This window comes from Sus scrofa, chromosome 1 (genome assembly GCF_054392235.1).
Source record: "Sus scrofa isolate SSC_HxYL_T2T_F1_AM1 chromosome 1, Sscrofa_HxYL_maternal_Yorkshire_Landrace_v2.0, whole genome shotgun sequence".
NCBI lineage: Eukaryota > Metazoa > Chordata > Mammalia > Artiodactyla > Suidae > Sus > Sus scrofa.
In genome coordinates this window covers 136,699,699-136,722,256 of record NC_139383.1, presented here as the reverse complement: position 1 = coordinate 136,722,256, position 22,558 = coordinate 136,699,699, and the positions used below count along the sequence as shown (strand labels likewise).

Below are 22,558 nucleotides of genomic sequence, written 5' to 3'. Positions count from 1 at the left end.
TTCCTCTCAAACAACTGATTTTAGCTTGTTCTTGTTTTCCTCCAATAACAGCCCAACAAACTGTTTCAGACAGGCATTTGACTTTTTCAAATATTTGCATGCAACCATGGCAAACTCAGTGAGTCCTTATGTTTCCACAGCTACAGAATGGCCTTTGAATGACATGTGTACTGCATCCTGATATAAAATGTCATCTTAAAGCACTGGATAAAGGACCTGCAGCAGCACAGACCTAGCCTGACCCTGTTATATGTGCCTAAAGCATCCAAAAAAGAAATGTCACACTCCCAGAACTTCAGAGTAACAAAAATAAAATAAAAAGTCTAAGCTTCAATGCCAATGTGTGTGACTCTCTCTGGTCACTGGACTCTTCACTGAACAGAAAGCATATTCTCCACAAAAGGAGACACTAGCAGAAAAACAATCCAGGAGATAGCTTCAGCCAGAGCCTTGGGTCTCCCTTTACTCAAAGAGTTAGTCAACTGTGAACCCCAACTGTACACATACCATTTTCCCCCCAATGGTCATCTGACACCTCTGATGCCTCATAAAGAGACCCTGTCACAATTGTGACTTAAAGGGAGACCCTACTCCACATCTTACTGCCTACATGTTTTACATTCATTTAATTCCTTTAAAAATCACATATTACAGTAAGATATGATACCATAAAACTCCCAGAAGAGAACACAGACAAAACATTCTCTGACATAAATTGCAGTAATGTTTTCTTAGGCTAGTCTCCCAAGACAATAGAAATAAAAGCAAAATAAACATATGGAATCTAATCAAACTTAAAGCTTTTGCAAAGCAAAGGAAATAATTTTTTAAAAAAACGAAAAGACAACCTACATTGGGGGAAAATATTTGCAAGCAATGCAACCAATAATGGCTTAATTTTCAAAGTATACAAACAAATGATACAACTCAACAACAAAAAATAACCCAATCAAAAAATGGGTAGAATTGGAGTTCCTGCTGTGGTGCAGTGAGTTAAGAATCTGACTGCAGCAGCTTGGGTCCCTGGTGAGGTTCAGGTTCAATTTCCCATCCCAGTGCAGTGGGCTAATGGATCCAGCATTGCCACAGCTGCAGCACAGGTCACAGCTGTGGCTTGGATTCAATTCCTGGCCCGGGAACTTCCATATGCCATGGGTTTAGCGGTTTTAAAAAATGGGCAGAATACCTAAATAGACATTTCTCCAAAGACATACAGATGGTCAATATGCACATGAAAAGATGCTCAGTATCACTAACTATTAGAGAAATGCAAATCAAAACTGCAATGAGGTATCACCTCCCATCGATCAGAATGGCCATCATCAAAAGGTCTACAAAAAAACAAATGCTGGAGAGAATGTGGAGAAAAGAGAACCCTCCTACACTGTTGGTGGGAATGTAAATTAGTGCAGAAACTATGGAAAGCAGTATGGAGGTTCCTTAAAAACCTAAAAATAGAATTGCCATATGATCTAGCAATCCCACTCCCAGGCATATACCTGGAGAAAACTCTAATTCGAAAAGACACATGCATCCTAATGTTCATGCAGCATTATTTACAATAGTAAAGACATGGAAGCAACTTAAATGTCCACTGACAGAAGAATGGACAAAGAAGATGTGGCATACATACACAATGGAACACTACTCAGCCATAAAAACTAATGAAATAATGCCATGTATAGCAACATGGATGGACATAGAGATAATCATCTAAATGAAGTCACAAAAAGAAAGACAAATATCATATGGTCTCACTTATATGTGGAACCTAAAAAATGATACAAATGAACTTATTTATGAAACAGAAACAGACTCAGACATAGAAAACAAATGTATGGTTACCAAGAGGGAAAGGGAGTGGAGGAGGGATAAATGAGGAGTTTGGGATAAGCAAATATAAACTACTACATATAAAACAGAGAAACAATGAGGTCTTACTGTATAGCACAGGGAACTATATTCAATATCTTATAATAAACCACAATGGAAAATAATATGAAAAAGAAATACATACTTATAACTAATTGCTGTACATCAGAAACTAAGACAAGGTTGCAAACCAATTCCAGTGCAATTAAAAATTTTTAAGTCACATATTAGAGTAATTACATAAATATATCAGGCAAAATTAGACAAAGCCACCTTTTCCCAACAAATCTACAAACTTCATGCAAGAAAACTTTATATAAAAATTATCTTTTGAGTTTTTAAAATCAACTATTTGCCATTTATAGTAAAGGTGCTGGCTTTGCAGATAAAGAACAGTGAACCGCTTCTCAATGTATCCATCAAAGTAAAGTAGGGAGAGGAGGTGAGGTGCGGCCTTTCGTCCTACCACATGGCCGCATCTCACGACCACCACCGCAGCTACCATCAAGTCCGCGCATCTGCAACGGCTGGTGGTGCAGCTGGCAGTGCGGAACGGTTCCAGCTTCCTAATCAAGAGGAACGAGCAGATGTACAGCACCAAACCCAATAACCTGAAGGCCCGCGACTCCTTCCGGGGCAACAAGCTGATTCGCCACAAAACTGTGGGCGTGGAGCCGGAGGTGGACAGCAAAGGAGTCGTGGTGGTGATGAAGTGAAGAACCGTGCAGACTACCATCAACAAGAATGCCCGAGCCACTCTTAGCAGCATTGGGCACATGATCTGAAAGAACAAGTACCGCCGGGATTTGCGCATGGCCGACGTCCGCAGAGCCAGTGCCATCCTGCGCAGCCAGAAGCCTGTGATGGTGAAGAGGAAGAGGACCCACCCCACCAAGGGCTCCTGGGCCATGCCCTTCCCCAAAGCAATAAAGATATCAGTCTCCTCCTCGCAAAAAAAGAAAAAAAAAAAAAAAAGTAAAGGAGGACACTAGTAAGGTATCAGAAAGATGACACTATCCTTTGGGCTCCCAGATTAAGGGCAATATCATCAGAAACTGTTTTTGCTGGGTGTTATATGGCTTCTATATGGAAGCCAATCACCTCCACATACAAATACCTCCCTCCTATCAATATGCTGTAGTTCTAGTCAGTTCTGGCAAGTTCACAGACATTTTAAATGATCAAAAGAGGTTGGAATATAGAGTGCTCGTAACCAGTAAAATAAATACTAGCCATAATTCCCTATGCCAGTGCTTCTCAAATTTCAACATGCATGCAAATCACCTGGGTGTCTTTTTAAATGACAGATTCTGATCTAGTAGGTCTGAGAAGGGGCTTGAAATTATGGAAAATAACAAGCTCCCAGGTGATGCTAGTGCTGCTGATCAATGGACATTCTGAATACCAAATCCAGGCCTTCTACATTAAGTCCTCTTGGGAGGCCAATGTAATTTCTCTTACCCACATGCATTCCCATCATGTGATTGTGGGAGAAAAGTTACTTTTTAACTTACTGTTAAAAGTAAGTGCAGTCCTCAGGTCTAGAGAATGGGATAAAGAAGCAAAGTTGGAATCCTTGGCCCCTATTCCGACTCATCCCATCATTCTATTCTCCTCTCTTCAAAATTAGCTTGATAGCCTGACTCCCTTAGGAGAGATGGAGATTGTTTGTTGTCTAGGCTTACCAGTATCCAAGACACAAAAGCATTATCTTTTGTTGTCTACTTGCAACCACTACAAAGAGGTCAGCCCTGGGATGGTTTCAGGTTTGCCATGGAAGCAGCCACAAGGCCATCTTTGGTATTAGAAACACATCTAAACAACCCTGAGTTCTCCATAAAGAGTCACACAATTCCACAAATTTTAAAAAGATAACCTTGTGTGGGTTTAAACAAACTATTCTGACAATGCAGTTTTTGCAATCTTGGCCTCTTGGTGATTTCATTTGGAGTATTTAACACTCTGCAAACCTCCCTAAACTCTAAGTATAGCCAGAATAGGAATACAACACTAAAGTATATTCAGAAATCTTATTTTAAAAGGTAGAGGGCTGAGAGGACAAGTTTAAATTTTATTCACTAGAGCTGAAATCCAATCACCCTGACTATATATGATGGCTCCTTAATAATTATTTTGCATTCCAAATACCCACATTGTCACCTAACAGCAATCCAAAGTACTAGAAATAATTAGGGTACAGATGCACTGCAGTTACTAATAACGAAGCACATAACCTATGAACACAACATACTTCTTCCTAGTACAACATCTAGTACAACATTTAAAAATACAAGCTGTTGACAAGCTGTTCCTCTGAACTAAAAATCACTTCTACATTATTAATCTTAGTGACCTCACACCCCACCCAAGGCTTCTTGTAACAAAAGAAAGTGACAAACAAGTCAGCGATACACCATGTGAGGAACCAGTTATCCCCTAAGGCAGATGTGAGCCACAGGCAGCGTGACTTCTGAGCCTGAGATTCTACCTTCCAAAGAAGTTGCTGTAGGAAAAGAATCCTGACTTTTCTGGATTCCTTCTACTTGTTAAGCTCAAGGACCCAAACCAGAGAACTAGCTCCTGCAGCTATAAATAAACTAGCCCTTCAGGCCTTGCAATGCCAATCTAGAAAAGCCTCCTTTGTGATGGGTAGCTATTCATGTAACTCTGTGGTTCTTTCTCCCAGGAGGGGGAGCACAGAGAAAGCTTGTAGATAGCAGTGAGTGTATAAAATCCAGACAAATAAGTATATGTTTTCCCTCAATTGTAGGCATAGTGAAATATCTTAAACAATGTGAAAAAAAAAAAACCACTAACACCATAACCTCATTAACTAACCTACTTACTATATATTTCTTCTTGTTAATTCCCTTGGGTGCTTCCAGATTCCAGGCCTCTTACAGATGCTTCTGAAACTCCTGTGAAGGTAGAAATAGACTGATAGAACTGGTATGCCTGCTTCCTTTAGATCTTCACTGTCAAGAATGGAAACAAATATATCTGTTCCCAGGGTAAGGATGAACAAATATAAGTTGGTGAGTACTGTTATTATTTCAGAAATAGATATATTCCAAGTCTTGGGCAACTTATACCATATTTTGCAAATTACCGGTAGTTCTCCTTACTCTCTAGGGATGTAGGAAGAAAAGGGGATTGTGGCATTGTTTGCTCTGAGAATGATGAATGGACAACTGCATCAGAATCATTTGGATGCTTTTTTAAAAATGCAGTTTCCTGGGCCCCACATGAAGAAAGTATGAATCACAGGTTTGGAGGGGGTCCAGAAATCTATTTTAAACCATTACCCTCAGTGATTATGAGCTCTCTAAAGTCTAGAGAACCCTGGCTTAAGGTACTGCAAGGCTGAAATGCTTTGCAGTACTGATGTGTTGAAAAGCCTTTTTAGGGAGTTCCCGTCACAGCTCAAAGGAAACGAATCCGACTAGTATCCATGAGGATTCGGGTTCGACCCCTGACCTCGCTCGGTGGATTAAGGATCCAGCGCTGCCATGAGCTGTGGTGTAGGTTGCAGACGTGGCTTGAACCTCACGTTGCTGTGGCCGTGGCTGTCGCCAGCAGCTGCAGCTCCAATTCGACCCCTCGCCTGGGAACTTCCCTATGCCCTGTGTGCAGCCCTAAAAAGGAAAAAAAAAAAAAAAAAAAAAAAAAAAAAAAGCCTTGTTAATTGATTTTTATAGTGATTGCCATTTTCACACTCAATGGCAGCTCACTTGGTACCATTATCCCTTCTTTGCAGTTACGTTTAACCTGTCAGTCACATCCACTAGGCTGGACCACAAAGTCTAAACATAAACCACACGCATCCACAGGTAGAGCCTTGAGAGAATACTCCAGTTAGGGGATGAGAGATTATGTAGTTCATCGCAAGAGACAATGGAATGTGTCTTGCCTCCATACTTCAGTATGAGAAAAGGTTGTTGAATTCGTTAAGTATAAGCTGAGTTCCAGTCAAAGGAAGAGAGAGTTCTGAGGAGGAGGAAGTGGTTAGGAGTGTTACTGCTAAAGTCAAACAGAATGCAGACTGAAGGTTTTGGCATGAAGGGGGACCTCAATTTATAAGAATTTTATTTCTGGTTAACAGATCTGGCAAATCAATAGAAATTAAAGCTAAACTGAAAGAGGCATAGAAAAATAAGGGTAAAAAACTGAAGACTACTCTTTGATAGGAAAAGGAAAGGAATAAACTGACCTAGCTTGGAATGAAATGTAGTTTTTATTTATTTGTTTGTTTAAAGACAAGTCTTCCCAGAAATTCCCAAGCAAACTTTCATTCTGTCGTGCAGACTAAAAATAATTCACAGGTAACTATTTAAGAGTTCCAAAGAGTGGGGTGATTAGGCTGTGGAGTTTCCAGTCCAGAGCCCACCCACCCCACTATGGTGGTGGGTGGTTAGAGTTGCACTTAAGGGCTCACTGACTTGCTTGGGGATGAAAGACAGGCAAAGGACAGAGAAATTGGCTGTGCTCCCAGCTGTACACTGTGGGGGCCTGACAGAGTGAACAAATCAGAAAAGCTCACCAGTCACAATCTTTTGGTCCAAGGCTTGGAGAACTAAAAGGAATGAATAAGGGAAACGGACAAACGGAGATGACAACTTTGGAACAAAGGCTGTGCCTACCCTCATACCCTGGGATGCTGGGAGAGGGATAAAAAAAATCCTAGCAGCAGTTATGGCTGGGAGATTTGCGGTTGTATTTTTTTCTTTCTGTTTTCCAAGAGAGACCTGGCTGGGACAAGAAGACACATATGGTCAATCAGGAAGAAAAACCTCTTTGTGGCTGATACATTGGATGCATTGTCCTCCTGCCATTTGCCCAGATGTAAGTATAGCCTTGGGGACATAGCCAGCCTCGGTGTCCACTTGACTCCCATCGTCTGCAATGGTGCTAGTCTCTGAGACTTTGTCAGAATAATACAGGCCTCTTAGAGTCCAAAGTTTCTCCAGAAAAGGAGAAAGTAGGATTTAAATATTAATTAAATGACCACAAGCTATGGGGTCTTTTTACCTTCCAAGGGGAAATGATTCCTTCTACTCAAACTGTGAAGCAGTTTTATATTAATTTTGATTAGACAATTCTGTACAATATAGACTGACTTTTTACCTCCCCTTATAACATGCATTTTCAAGTTATCACTCTGTTGAGATATAAATAGATAGATCAAACAGCTTTATTTAGATATAACTCACACTAATTCACTCATTTAAAGTACAGAGACAGGATTAAGATGGCGGAATAGAAGGACTGGAGCTCAACTTCTCTCCTAAAAACAACAAAATTCACAACTAAAGACTGAGCACTCTTCACCCAAATGGACTGGAAACCTTAAAAAAGATATCCTACTCCAGAAGAAAAAGAGGAGGACACATCAAGAGGCAGGAGGGGCGATTTCGTGATATAAACAACCCCATACCTCCTGGGTGGGAAGCTCCACAGACTGGAAACTAACTGGTTCACAGAGACTCACCTACAGGAGTGAGAGTTCTGAGCCACACATCAAACTCTCACGTGTGGGGATCTGGCACTGGGAGAAAGAGCCCTGGAGCATCTGGCATTGAAGGCCCGTGGGGCTTGTGCGCAGGAGCTTCATGGAACTGGGGGAAATGGAGACCCCATTCTTAAAAGGTGCACACAGACTTTCATGTGCACTGGGTCCCAGGGCAAAGCAAAGTCTCCATGGGAATCTGAGTCAAACCTGACTGCAGTTCTTGGAGCACATCCTGGGAAAACAGGGGTGAACATGGCTTGTTGTGAGGGAAGGACATTGAAAGTAAGGCTCTCGGGAATATTCAGCAGCTGTGCCTTTCTCTGGAGGTGGCCATTTTGGGAAAATCTGGCCACACCCATCAGTCAGTGCTAAGAAGCCCCAGGGCAAACAATTCAGGTGGGATCACAGCCCCACCCCTCAATAAACAGGCTACCTAAAGACCCCTCAGGCACACAGCTGCCTCTAATCCCATCCAGAGACAAAGTCCCACCCCACCAGAGGGATTAGAAACAGCTCCACCTACCAGGGGGCAGGCATCAGCCCCTCCCATCAGGAAGTGTAAAGCAAGCCCCCCATACCAACTTCAGCCACAAGGGGGGCAGACACCAGAAGTAAGAGAGGCTACAACCCTATTATCTGTAAAAAGGTCACCACATGGGAATGTAAACTGGTACAGCCACTATGGAGAACAGTTTGGAGATATCTTAGAAATCTATACATAGAACTTCCATATGACCCCACAATCCCACTCTTGGGCATCTATCCAGACAAAACTCTACTTAAAAGAGACACGTGCACCCGCATGTTCATTGCAGCACTATTCACAATAGCCAGGACGTGGAAACAACCCAAATGTCCATCGACAGATGACTGGATTCGGAAGATGTGGTATATATACACAATGGAATACTACTCGGCCATAAAAAAGGATGACATCATGCCATTTGCAGCAACATGGATGGAACTAGAGAATCTCATCCTGAGTGAAATGAGCCAGAAAGACAAAGACAAATACCATATGATATCACTTATAACTGGAATCTAATATCCAGCACAAATGAACATCTCCTCAGAAAAGAAAATCATGGACTTGGAGAAGAGACTTGTGGCTGCCTGATGGGAGGGGGAGGGAGTGGGAGGGATCGGGAGCTTGGGCTTATCAGACACAACTTAGAATAGATTTACAAGGAGATCCTGCTGAATAGCATTGAGAACTTTGTCTAGATACTCATGTTGCACCAGAAGAAATGGTGGGGGAAAAACTGTAATTGCAATGTATACATGTAAGGATAATCTGACCCCCTTGCTCTACAGTGGGAAAATAAAAAAAATTATAAAAAAAAAAAAGGTCACCACACCAAAAACCTATAAAAATGAAAAGACAGAGAACTATAACTCAGATGAGGGAGAAAGGAAAAACCCCAGAAAAACAGCTAAGCAAGGAGGAGATTCTCAGCCTCCAGGAAAAGACTTTAGACTGTTGATGCTGAAGATGATGCAAGACATTGGAAATAAACTACAGGCAAAGATGGATAACTTACAGGAAACACTGAGCAAAGAGATACAAGATATAAAACTTAAACAAGAAGAGATGCAAAATACAATAACTGAAATAAAAAATGCACTAGAAGCAGCTAACAGCACAATACAGGAGGGAGAAGAACGAATAAGTGAGGTGGAGGACATATTAGTGGAAATTACGGATGCAGAACAGAAAAGAGAAAAAAGACTGAAAACAAATGAAGAGAGTCTCAGAGAACTCTGGGACAACGTTAAAAGCACCAACATTCGTATTATAGGGGTGCCAGAAGGAGAAGAGAGAGAGAAGGAGACAGAAAAAATATTCCAAGAGATAATAGCTGAAAACTTCCCTAACATGGGAAAGGAATCACTCACTCAAATCCAGGAAGCACAATGAGTACCATATAAAATAAACCCAAGGAGGAACACCCCGAGACACATATTAATTGAACTGACCCAAATGAAAGACAAAGAGAAAAATCTTGAAAGCAGCTAGGGAAAAGAAACAAATAACATACAAGGGAACCCCAATAAGGTTATCAACAGATTTTTCAGCAGAAACTCTGCAGGCCCGAAGGGAGTAGCATGATATACTTAACATGATGAAAGGAAAAAACCTCCAACCAAGATTACTCTACCCAGCAAGGCTCTCATTCAGATTTGAAGGAGAAATCAAAACCTTCACAGATATGCAAAAGCTGAGAGAATTCAGCAACACTAAACCAGCCTTACAACAAATACTAGGTAGAAAAGAACAAGAGAAGAAGGAAAGAAAAAAGAGCAGCAAAAGCAAATCCAAAGCAATTAATAAAATGGCAATAAGAACATACATATCAATAATTACCTTAAATGTTAATGGACTTAATGCCCCAACCAAAAGACATAGACTGGCTGAATGGATACAAAAACAAGACCCATATATATGCTGTCTTCAAGAGACCACGTCACTTCCAGGGACGTATACAAATTGAAAGTGAGAGGATGGAAGAAAATATTTCATGCAAACAGGGATCAAAAGAAAGCTGGAGTAGCAATACTCATATCAGACAGAATAGACTTTAAAATGAAGAATATTTTAAGGGACAAGGAAGGTTACTACCTAATGATCAAAGGATCAATCCAAGAAGGAGATATGACAATTTTAAATATCTACACACCCAACCTAGGTTCACCACAATATATAAGGCAACTGCCAACAACCTTAAAAGGAGAAATCAACAATAACGCAATCATAGTGGGGGACTTTAACACCCCACTTACAGCAATGGACAGATCAACCACACAGAAAATCGATAAGGAAGCACAGGCCCTGAATGATGCATTAAACCAGATGGACTTAATAGATATTTCTAGGACATTCCATCCAAAAGCAACCGAATACACATTCTTCTCAAGTGCCCATGGAACATTCTCTAAGATTGATCATATCCTGGGCTACAAATCCAACCCTGGTAACTTTAAGAAAATTGAAATCATATCAAGCATCTTTTCTGACCACAACACTATACAACTGGACATCAACAACAAGAAAAAAACTGCAAAAAACACAAACACATGGAGACTAAACAACATGCTACTAAACAACCAATGGATCACTGAAGAAATCAAAGAGGAAATTAAAAAATACCTAGCAGTGAATGACAACGAAGATACGACACTCCAAAACCAATGGGATGCAGCAAAAGCTGTTCTAAGAGGAAAGTTTATAGCAATACAAGCCCACCTCATGAAACAAGAAAAAGCTCAAACAAGCTAACTTTACATCTAAAGTAGCTCAAGAGAGAAGAACAAACAAGACCTAAAGTTAGTAGAAGGAAAGAAATCATAAAGAGCAGAACAGAAATCAAAGAAATAGAAACAAAGAAAACCCCTAGAAAAGATCAATGAAACAAAAAGCTGGTTCTTTGAAAAGATCAACAAAATTGATAAACCCCTAGCCAAACTTATCAAGCAAAAAAAGAGAGAGGACTCAAATCAATAAAATTAAAAATGAAAAAGGATAAATAACAACAGATATCACAGAAATACAAAGGATCATAAGAGACTACTATATGCAACTATATGCCAATAAAATGGAAAACCTAGAAGAAATGGACAAATCTTAGAAAAGTACAATCTTCCAAGACTAAACCAAGAAGAAATGGAAAAGATAAACAGACCAATCACAAGCACTGAAATTGAAACTGTGATTAAAAAACTTCCAACAAACAAAAGTCCAGGACCAGATGGCTTCACAAGTGAATTCTATCAAACGTTTAGAGAAGAGCTAACACCTATCCTTATGAAACTATTTCAAAAAATTGCAGAAGAAGGAACACTCCCAAACTCATTCTATGAGGCCACCATCACCCTGATACCAAAACCAGACAAAGACTCCACAAAAAAAGAAAACTACAGGCCCATTTCACTGATGAACATCAATGCAAAAATCCTCAACAAAATACCAGCAAACCACATCCAACAATACATTAAAAGGATTCCACATCATGATCAAGTGCGATTTATCCCAGGGATGCAAGCGTTCTTCAATATCCACAAATCCATCAGTGGGATACACCACATTCACAAACTGAAGAATAAAAACCAATATGATCCTCTCAATAGACGCAGAAAAAGCCTGTGACAAAATCCAACACCCATTTCTGATAAAAACCCTTCAGAAAGTGGGCACAACAGGAATCTACCTCAACATGATAAAGGCCATATATAACAAACTCATGGCTAACATCATTCTCAATGGTGAAAAGCCGAAAGAATTCCCACTGAGATCAGGAATAAGACAAGGATGTCTGCTCTCACCACTACTCTTCAACATAGCTTTGGAAGTCCTAGCCATGGCAATCAGAGAAGTAAAAGAAAGAAAAGGAATCCAAATTGGAAAGGAAGAAGTAAAACTATCTCTATTTGCAGATGACATGATACTATACCTAGAGAATCCTAAAGACTCTACCAGAAAACTGTTAGAGCTCATCCACGAATTTGGCGAAGTTGCAGGATGCAAAATTGATACACAGAAATCAACAGCATTTCTATATACTAACAATGAAAAAGCAGAAAAAGAAATTAGGGAAGCAATCCCGTTTACCATCACATCCAAAAGAATAAAATACCTAGGAGGAAACCTACCTAAAGAGACAAAAGACCTGTACTCTGAAAAATATAAGATACTGATGAAAGAAATCAAAGATGACACAAATAGATGGAAAGATATACCATGCTCATGGATTGGAAGAGTTAATATTATCAAAATGACTATACTACCCAAGGAAATCTACAGATTCAATGCAATCCCTATCAAATTACCAAGGACATTTTTCACAGAACTCGAACAAAATATTTTAAAATTTGATTGGAAGCACAAAAGATCCAGAATAGCCAAAGACATCCTGAAAAGGAAAAACGGAGCTGGAGGAATCAGGCTCCCGGACTTCAGACTATACTACAAAGCAACAATCATCAAACCATATGGTACTGGCACAAAGACAGAAATATAGATCAGTGGAACAGGATAGAAAGCCCAGAACTAAACCCACAGACCTACAGCCAACTCATCTATGACAAAGGAGGCAAGGATATACAATGGAGAAAGGACAGCTTGTTCAATAAGTGGTGCTGGCAAAACCTGACAGCCACATGGAAAAGAATGAAATTAGAACACCATACACAAAAATAAACGAAAAATGGATTAAGGACCTAGATATAAGACCAGACACTATAAAACTCTTAGAGGAAAACATATGCCAAACACTCTCTGACATAAACGACAGCAACATCTTCTCAGATCCACCTATCAGAGTATTGACAACAAAAAGAAAAATAAACAAATGGGACCTACTCAAACTTAAAAGTTTCTGCACAGCAAAGGAAACCCTAAACAAAACAATAAGACAACACACAGAATGGGAGAAAATCTTTGCAAGTGATCAACTGACAAGGGATTGATCTCCAAAATTTACAAACAACTTCTGCAGCTCCATACCAAAAAACCAAACAACCCCATCAAGAAATGGGCAGAATACCTAAACAGACAGTTCTCCAAAGAAGACATACAGATGGCCAAGAAACACATGAAAAGATGTTCAACATCACTCATTATTAGAGAAATGCAAATCAAAACCACTCTGAGGTACCACCTTACACCAGCCAGAATGGCCATCATCCAAAAGTCTACAAACAATAAGTGCTGGACAGGGTGTGCAGAAAAAGGAACCCTAGTACACTGTTGGTGGGATTGTAAATTGGTGCAACCACTGTGGAAAATAGGATGGAGATGCCGCAGAAAACTAAAAATAGAACTACCATTTGATCCAGTAATCCCACTCCTGGGCATCTATCCAGAGAAAACCATGACTCACAAAGACACATGTACTCTGATGTTCACTGCAACACTATTTACAATAGCCAAGACATGGAAACAACCTAAATGTCCATTGACAGAGGAGTGGATCAAGAAGAGGTGGTCCATACACAATGGAATATTACTCAGCCATCAAAAGAACGAAATACCAGCATTTTTAGCAACATGGATGGACCTAGAAACTATAATGCTAAGTGAAGTCAGCCATACAATGAGACACCAACATCAAATGCTTTCACTGATATGTGGAATCTGAAAAAAGGACAGAATGAACTTCTTTGCAGAACAGATGCTGACTCACAGACATTGAAAAACTTATGGTCTCCGGAGGAGACAGTTTGGGGGGTGGGGGGATGTGCTTGGGCTTTGGTTGGAAATCCTGTGAAATCAGATTGTTATGATCATTATACAACTACAGATATGATAAATTCATTTGACTAATAAAAATAAATTAAGGAAAAAAAATAATAAAGTTCATAGGAGTTCCTGCCATGGCTCAGTGGTAACAAACCCAACAAGTACCCACGAGTATGCAGGTTTGATCCCTGGCTTCACTCCGTGGGTCAGGGATCTGACATTGCCATGAGCTGGGGTGTAAACTGCAGGCATGGCTCAGATCCAGTGGTTGTTGTGGCTATGGCTGTGGCCAGCGGCTATAGCTCTGATTCGACCCCTAGCTTAGGAACTTCCATGTGCTGTGGGTAGAGCCCTAAAAAGCAAAAGCAAAAAAAAAAGTAATAAAATATATATAATTCACTGGGTTTAAGCATATACACAGCATTGTGCAACCGTTGCCACAATCCATTTTAGAACATTTTCATCATCCCCTAAAGAAGCCCCACATCTATGAGGAGTAACTACCTATTTCCCAATTCCACTCACCCTCAACCCTAGACAACCATTAATCTGCCTTCTGTCTCCATGGATTCACCTATACTGGACATTTCATACAGATAGAATCATACAGTACATAGTCTTTTGTGACTAGTTTCTTTCATTTAGTATGGTATTTTCAAGGCTCATCCAGCTTGCAACATATTTTTTATTGCCAAGTAATATTCCATTGTATGGATATGCCATATTTTATTTACTTAATTTCTCAGATGATGGACATTTGGATTGTTTCCACTTTTTGGCTATAATGAATAATTTGCAAAAACATCATATTAGTACCATAAACAGTAGTCAAGAGCCTATCACTCAAATCATTTCAAAGATCTAGAAAGCAAAATGTCTTAAAAAAAACAAATGTGCTAATTGTAAGAAACTGTCAGAGTTAGATTTAAATGGCTACAAAAAAAGATGCAGATTTGCTAACATGTTTTGTTGTTCATTACTGAGTTGGGGATTTAAAGCTTCATTCATTTTCCCACTATTTATTCATGGCTTGTCATTCTTCTTTGGTGATTCTACTTAGCTCTAAATTTAGCCTTTCAAAAAATGGAAATACTTTTTACATTCATTAGCTTTAACAAGAAAATACATCATCATTACTGCCCATTAGAACTAAATGGATGGTGAATATTTACCATACAACCCCTTCCTGTTAAGCTTATTACTGTGTTTTTAAAATTATGGTTACATTTGTTTCATGGAAAAATAAAGTTAAATGCTTTCCTAAGACAGACCATAAGCTTGTAAAAATGCTTTTCAATTAGGAATAAAACAACTGTGTACTAAAGTTTATTTTTCCACCTATTTTTTTTTCAAGGTATCACAGAGCCTAGGAGAAACCAATAATTTACAAGCAAACATTAAAAGACATTAGCCTTGATTTTAAAGCAAAAACACAAATCTATATATGGACAACAGAAAGTAGAGAACACACTGGAAGGTCAGTGGTAGGAAAGTAAACAGAAAGACAAAGTCACTATATGGAACAAGCTTATTTTATATATATTTGCTGCAGAAATCTTTGAATTGCCACATAAAACCAAGTAGGGGCTGTGACCCAATTTACACATATACCTCATAACCTGTATTTGAAGCTCTCGAGGGATTATTTTCACAGAAGTCTATTAAGATCTAATTTGCTAGATGTCTATGAACAAATGTTAGTAAAAGGGCTTTATTGTTAGGCTATAAGCCAGAAACTTACTTTTATTATCTGAGTTGTATCTATAAAAGCTCTATGCATCTCAACATAAGGATCTTCCTTTATGAAAATATAACTCACACCACCAGAAATTTCACCCCTTCAGATTGCACATTCACACAGCTACTTTTCATTTTTGAGAACAGTTTTATAACCAGCTGTTCACCTCTCTGACCTTTACCCTGTCTCCTTTTCTTTTGTATGACAGATACTATAGCATACCGGTAAAGAGAACTGATTCTGGAGCAAAGCTGCCTAGACTTAAACATCATTTCACCCACTAAATAGCTATGTATCCTTAACCTCTTTGAGCTTTCATTGTCTCAGACATAGAAAGAGGATGATTTTAAAGTGTTGATATATGTGAAATACTTAAAAGTTAATCTAACACACAATAATTAGCTAATATGATTTTAATAAACCAAACTCTTCAATTACATAAAGAAGCACTGAAATCAAATAAGTGCTTTAAAAGATTTAAGAAAAAAAAAAAAAAAAAAAAGGCCCTTTCTTTCTAACGATGGAGTCCAACCTCTGGTAAACCCAAAACAGCTAAGGTCTCTCTAACCTCCAGCGGCCATCTCTCTAGTCTCTGCTCCACCCCTCCCTGAGACAAACCTGCCACATGATAACACAGACTGGCTGTGCACATGCAGCACTCTTCGTTTCCATTCCTTGGCTCCTAATGCTTCCTTGAGAATACCAATGGCAGTCTTCTACCAAGCTAACTCATTCTGATTTTTAAAATCAGTGGTACAGTGGTCAACTTCTCTAGGAGGGCTTAACAGACATGGTTCCAACATCTCACTAACCCCTTCTACCACCATCACCACAATCATGATTATTAGTTAAGTAGCCTTCCCTCTGGATTCCCAGGATATGTGATATCTCTGCACTTACTACCTTCAACTATACTTATTCTTTGAGGAATCTGTCTGTTTCACTAAACTATGAGGTTGTTTTTGTTTTTTAGCTTTACTGAGGCATAACTGATATACAAAATTGTAAGATATTTCAAGTGTACATGGGGTTAATTTGATATATATACACACTATTAAAGGATACCCCCATGTAATTAATTAGTACATCCACCACCTCACTTTTTGAGCATGAGAGAGAATAGTAAGTTCTACTCTGTCAGCAAATTTCAATTATACAATGCAGTATTATCAACTATAGTTACCATATTTTGTATTAGATCCTCAGACCTTAAGCATCTTACAGATGAAAATTTGTCCTCTTTTACCAACCTCTCCTTATTTAAACTGAGATCTTTGAGGGAAAGTTCTGTCACTTATTTCAAGGGACAAGAACGCTGAAAATACAAAGGTGCTTAATCAGTGTTTGCTGGGAGGATAGAATACATCAGCCATTCTCAAACTTTTTTGGTCTCAGGATCCCTTTACATTGCTAAAAATGATTAAAGAGCTTTTGTTTATAGAGAATATCTATTAATATCTACCATATTAGAAGACTGATAACCTTGTAAAATATGCATTAATTCAAGAAAGTTAGAAAGGTAAATAACTCTTAGAAATGTTATGAAAATAGCTGTGACTCCACAGACTCTCCGAAAGGGTCTCAGGGGACCTCCAAGGGCCCCAGACTGCAATATAATGGTATAGTGGAGTTTTGTTTGCTGCTTAAATTACAAAATGTATTTTCATTCATATAATAGTTAAATTATTTGGGAAGGGTGATGGACAGATCTAAGGAGGAAAGAGAGATACAACCTTGCTATAGAGAGAAAATTGTTGGGGACAGAGAGGCGAAGAAAAGGAAGAGTGGTAATAAAGTACAAACAACATCAGTCTCAGGAGAAATAATAAAAAAGTTGCAAGTAACCTGGCACACAAAAAAACCAAAAACAAGAATGATACCGAAGGCCAAAAATCTGAACAAAATGTTAAATAGAAATTGACCATTTAGCTATGAAACACCAATTTTATAATTTCATCCCACCCACTTCCCACCTTTTTGTCATTCTCCATCCTTGTGTTTTTTTTTTTTTTTTTTTTTAAACTCATGTCCTCTGTGGAATTCTATTCTCTTTTGCCTTATAGTCAATGGCTGAAAAAAGCTGCTCAAATGTTACTTGATGAGAGAAAAAGAAGTGAAAAAAAGTGACAGCTATAATGAAGCTGCATGACTGGAATCCAACTGATAAAATTTTCAAGTCTACTAGATTATTTAAAATGATAAGATTTTAAAAATAGGAATGATGAAGTTATTTTTACATGCTGAAATTACATTAAAAATTAGTATCCTTAAAGTATGCTGCATGAAGGCCAGGATTGGAAAGTACCCTAACACTTGGTTATAGAGCTAGGATGGTAGATAATTTAAATTATTTCGCTGATGTTGTGGTATTATCCTTGCTACAGCAACAAAAGCCATGGAAATATGACAATTCTCAGCTTACATTTGCCTTTGATTTTTTTCTACAAACTTTTCAATAAAAAACTCTGTTTTTTATTGTATTTTTTACAATACTTATTTTTTAATTGCTTAGAATTTTGTTAAGGAGTCATATGCGCCGAGGTCAAAAACTCAAGGTCAAGACTAGGCTAGGCAAACTGTGAGCCCAGGCTAAATCCAGCCTGCAAATAATTTTCTGTACAGTCCTTAGACTAAGAATTGCTTTTACATTTTAAAAAGTATGTAAAAACAAAATCATCAAACAAAAAACCAAGATTAATGTGCAAAAGAACATGTTTGAGAACTGCAAAGCCAAAAATATTTACTGTCTGTTACAAAAAAAAAAGTTTGCCAATACATTCATCATAGTGTCTGGTCCATAACATATACTAAATGTTAGCTACTACTGTTATTATTTTTGGTATTGTTATTCCTGTATTTTATTATCCTTAATGATTATGCTCCTTGAAGAGTCTTGGTTTCTCCTTCTTTCTTATAATGTGGTAAAATATACATAACAAAAAATTTTTATGTATATTTTTTTCTTTTTTTAAACTTTTACATATTTTTACGTATTTTTTCCTTTTTTAAGCTTTTATTTAATTGTGGTAAGGACACTCAACATGAGATTACCCTCTTAAATATTTTTATATCACTCAATAAATTTATTACATTTATAGTTGTACAATGATCATCACAACCCAATTTTATAGCATACCCTCTTAAATTTTTAAGTTTATAATATAGCATTATTGACTACAAGTAAAATGTTGTATAGCAGATCTCTAAAACTTAATCATCTTGCTTAATGAAAGTATATGTCCATTGATTAGTAATCCTTCAAGTTTCCTTTATCCCAGCCTCTGGCAAGCATCATTCCACTCTTTGTTTCTATGAATTTTACTATTTTAAAACGTCTCATATAAGTGGAATCATGCGGTATTTTGCTTTCTGTCATTGGCTTATTTCACTTAGCATAATGTCCTTGAGATTTATCCTGTCGTTGCATATTGCAGAATTTCCTCCTTTTAAAAGTCTGAATAATAATCCAATGTATGTATGTAATACATCTTATCCATGCATCTGCTTTTTTAACTCTGTTTTTTATTGTATTTTTTACAATACTTATTTTTTAATGATTTTAATTTTTTCCATTATAGTTGGTTTGATGGACTGGGAGTCTGGGGTTAATAGATGTAAACTATTGCCTTTGGAATGGATAAACAATGAGATCCATTCATCTGTTTTTATTTGCACATTCGTTTAGTTCATTAGTGTGAATGCTTAAATGTGTAACTGCTGGGTCAAAGGATATATATGTTTTAAATTATGATAAACTATTCCATATTTCCCTTCAAAAGGTTGTTATAAGAGTTAACATATACGATTTTAAGAATGCTGCCTCCTGTTGCTCTATCATTCCCAGGAATTGTCAAGGCTGAGTTTTACCCTACTTGCAAGGGTCAGAGACAAAGCACACCAATAACAGTAGCCAGAAGATAATCATTTTCTTGTGCCACTTCCTTGACCTCTATTTTCCACAGGGTGATTTGATGAAGGCCAGACGATTCTAGCACATGCAGTAGGTGACATTACAGGGGGTGAACTCTGAGCTCAGGGAACCTGACTCTTTCATAATAGGCTGCAAGTAAACCTGCCAAAACTTTGCCCGGGAGAGAGACATTATCTTTATTATGTGGGATAGTAAACAAACTTGCCCTCTACTCCAGAGGGAGACCTCTCTATATCTGTCAATAATGTTTGCTGTATAGATACCCCTGAAAAGAGAGTCTGGAACAGAGTATGTCAGTGCCCCTGCTTATAAGATATGCAGAAATGTGAGAGACTTGTGAAGAACTGTCCCCAAACAGTTAAAATATTTTTTACATTTCAGTACTTTTATGGATGAAAAGTACTATTTTATTACTCTTTTAATTGTTCATTTCTTTCCTTATTGATGGAATTTAATATCTGTAAATATTTTTTTACTTACCTGTTCATATACCTTAGTTTTCAGAGTTTCTCTTTTTCTTATTGATTTGTAATAGTTCTTTATATGTGGTGGCTATCAAGGATTTGGTACACCATTTGCTAGTATTTTTTCATAGTTTATTTTTAAATGCCATTTCTTGGAGCCTTTGCCACATATAAATCTTCAATATGTATGTTGTCAATTCTGTATTTTCTTTATGGCCTCCTGAGTTTCAACCCCAAGATTCTTAAAATACTCTCTGTATATATTCTCTTATTAGATATTTTGTGTCATATACTTATTAATTGTTGCTTTGATGATACTTGATCCTTGAATAACATGGGTTTGAATTCCATGAGTCCATGTATATGTGGATTTTTTTCAATAGTAATGTTCAATATTACACAATCCATTCGTCTGTTGATGTATATTGAGATTATTTTCGTATCAGGGCTACTGGAAATAGTGCTGTAATGAACACAGGAGTATAATATCTCTTTGAGATTGATTTCAATTCTTCTGAATAAATTACCAATCACAAGTGGGACTGCTGAATCATGCAATAGTTCTGTTATTAATTTTTCAAAGAACCTCCATACTATTTTCCACAGTGACTGTACTATTTTGCCTTCCTACCAACAGTGCACAAAGGTTCCAATTTCTCCACATTCTCATCAACATTTGTTGTCTTTTGTTGGCGTTTTTTTCTTTTCATAATAACCATCCTAACAAGTATGAAGTGATACCTTACTATGGTTTTGATTAACATTTCTCTGATAATTAGTGATATTGAACATTTTCTTCATATACCTGTTAACCACTTGTATATCTTCTTTGGAGAAATGTCTATTTAAGTCCTTAACTAAATTTTATTTTTTTTTATTTTTATTTTTTTATAATTTTTTTATTTTCCCACTGTAGAGCAAGGGGGTCAGGTTATCCTTACATGTATACATTACAATTACAGTTTTTCCCCCACCCTTTCTTCTGTTGCAACATGAGTATCTAGACATAGTTCTCAATGCTATTCAGCAGGATCTCCTTGTAAATCTATTCTAAGTTGTGTCTGATAAGCCCAAGCTCCCGATCCCTCCCACTCCCCCCCCGCTCCCATCAGGCAGCCACAAGTCTTAACTAAATTTTAATTGGGTCATTAGGGGTTTTTTTTTGTTGTTGTTGTTATTGAGTTGTAGGCATTTCTTATATATTTTGGAGATTAAACTCTTATCAGATATATGGTTTGCCAATATCTTCTGTCATTCCATAGGCTGCCTTCTTACTACATTATTTCCTTCACTGTGCAGATGTTTTAGTTTGATACACTTTCACTTTTCTATTTTTGCTTTTGCTGCCTGTGCTTTTGGTGTCATATTCATGAAATCACTGACAAGACCACTGTCATGAAACTTTCCCCCTATGTTTTCTTCTGGAGTTTTATAGTTTCAGGTCTTATATTTAAGTCTTTAATCCATTTTGTGTTGTATTTGCATATGGTTTAAGGGTGTTGAATTTTGTCAAATACTTTTTTCTTCATCTGTTGAGATGATATAATTTTTATGCTGAACCATCCTGACATTCCAGAGATAAATCCCACTTGTTCATGCTGTATGAGCTTTAGTTTGTTGGTATTCTATTGAGGACTTCTGCATCTATATTCATCAGGGATATTAGCCTGTAGTTTTCTTTTCTTATGGTGTCTTTGCCTAGCTTTGGTATCAAGGTTATGGTGGCCTGAGGGAGTGAGGTTGGAAATATTCCCTCCTCTTCAATTTTTTTGGAAGAATTTGAGAAGGCTTGACATTAATTCCTCTTTAAATATTTGGTAGAGTTCACCAGTGAAAGCATCAAACCCTGAGGTTTTCTTCATTGGGAAATTTTTGATTACTGATTTAATGTCCACACTAGTTATAGGTTTGTTCAGACTTTCTATTTCTTCATGATTTGGTCTTGATAGGTTGCATGTTTCTTGGAGTTTATCCAATCATTCTAGGTTGTGTAATTTTTGATATATATTTGTTCATAGTAATCTCATTTTTATATCTGTGGTATCAGTTATAATGTCTCCTCTTTTATTTCTGATTGTATTAACTGAATCTTCTCTCCTTTCTTTGTTAGCTAGGCTAGCCAAGACTGTCATTTTTGCTTATCTTTTCCAAAAACAAAAACAAAAAACACCAACACTTGGTTTATTTTTTCTATTGTTTTTCTGTTTTCTATTTCATTTATTTCTACTCTAATCTGTAGAATTTTCTTCCTTCTGCTAACTTTGAGTTTAGTTTGTTCAGCTTTTTCTGGCTCCTTAATGTGTAAAGTTAGGTTATTTGAGATCTTCTTTTTTAATGTAGCCATGTATCACAATAAAACTCCATCTTAGTACTGCTTCTGCTATATTCCGTAAGTGTTGGTATGTTGTGTTTTATTTTCATTTGTATTGGGGTATATTCTCATTTCTTTTTAAATTTTTCTTCAAGAGTATGGTTGTTCAAGAGTATGTTTTTTAATTTTCATGTATTTGTGAATTTTCCAGTTTTCCTTCTGCTACTGATTTCCAGTTTCATTCATGTGATCAGAATTAATACCTGGTATGATTTCAGCCTTTTTAAGGTTTTTTTAAGACTTGATTTGTAACCTAATGTGATCCACCCTAGAGCAAGTCCTAAGTGCACTTGAGAAGAATGTGTAGGCTGCTGCTGTTGGATGCAATGTTCTGTACAATCCTGTTAGTTCCATTTGGTCTAAAGTATAATCCAACTTGAACATTTTCTTATTGATTTTCTGTCTGGATGTTCTATCCATTATTAAAAGTGGAGTGCT

General features: G+C 37.5%; 1 protein-coding gene across 28 annotated transcripts in view; it reads right to left on the bottom strand.

Moving 5' to 3' along the window:
- FRMD5 (FERM domain containing 5) overlaps positions 1 to 22,558 on the bottom strand; it is a 333,353-nt gene that overhangs the window by 226,261 nt on the left and 84,534 nt on the right. For 3 of the 28 annotated variants that reach the window (XM_084971718.1, XM_084971671.1, XM_084971713.1), the window contains one exon: positions 4,719 to 4,790. The exons of the other annotated variants lie outside the window; for them this stretch is intronic. The gene's annotated coding sequence lies outside the window, so the exon portion shown is untranslated. The remainder of the gene's footprint in view (positions 1 to 4,718; positions 4,791 to 22,558) is intronic. 28 annotated transcript variants of the gene reach the window in all.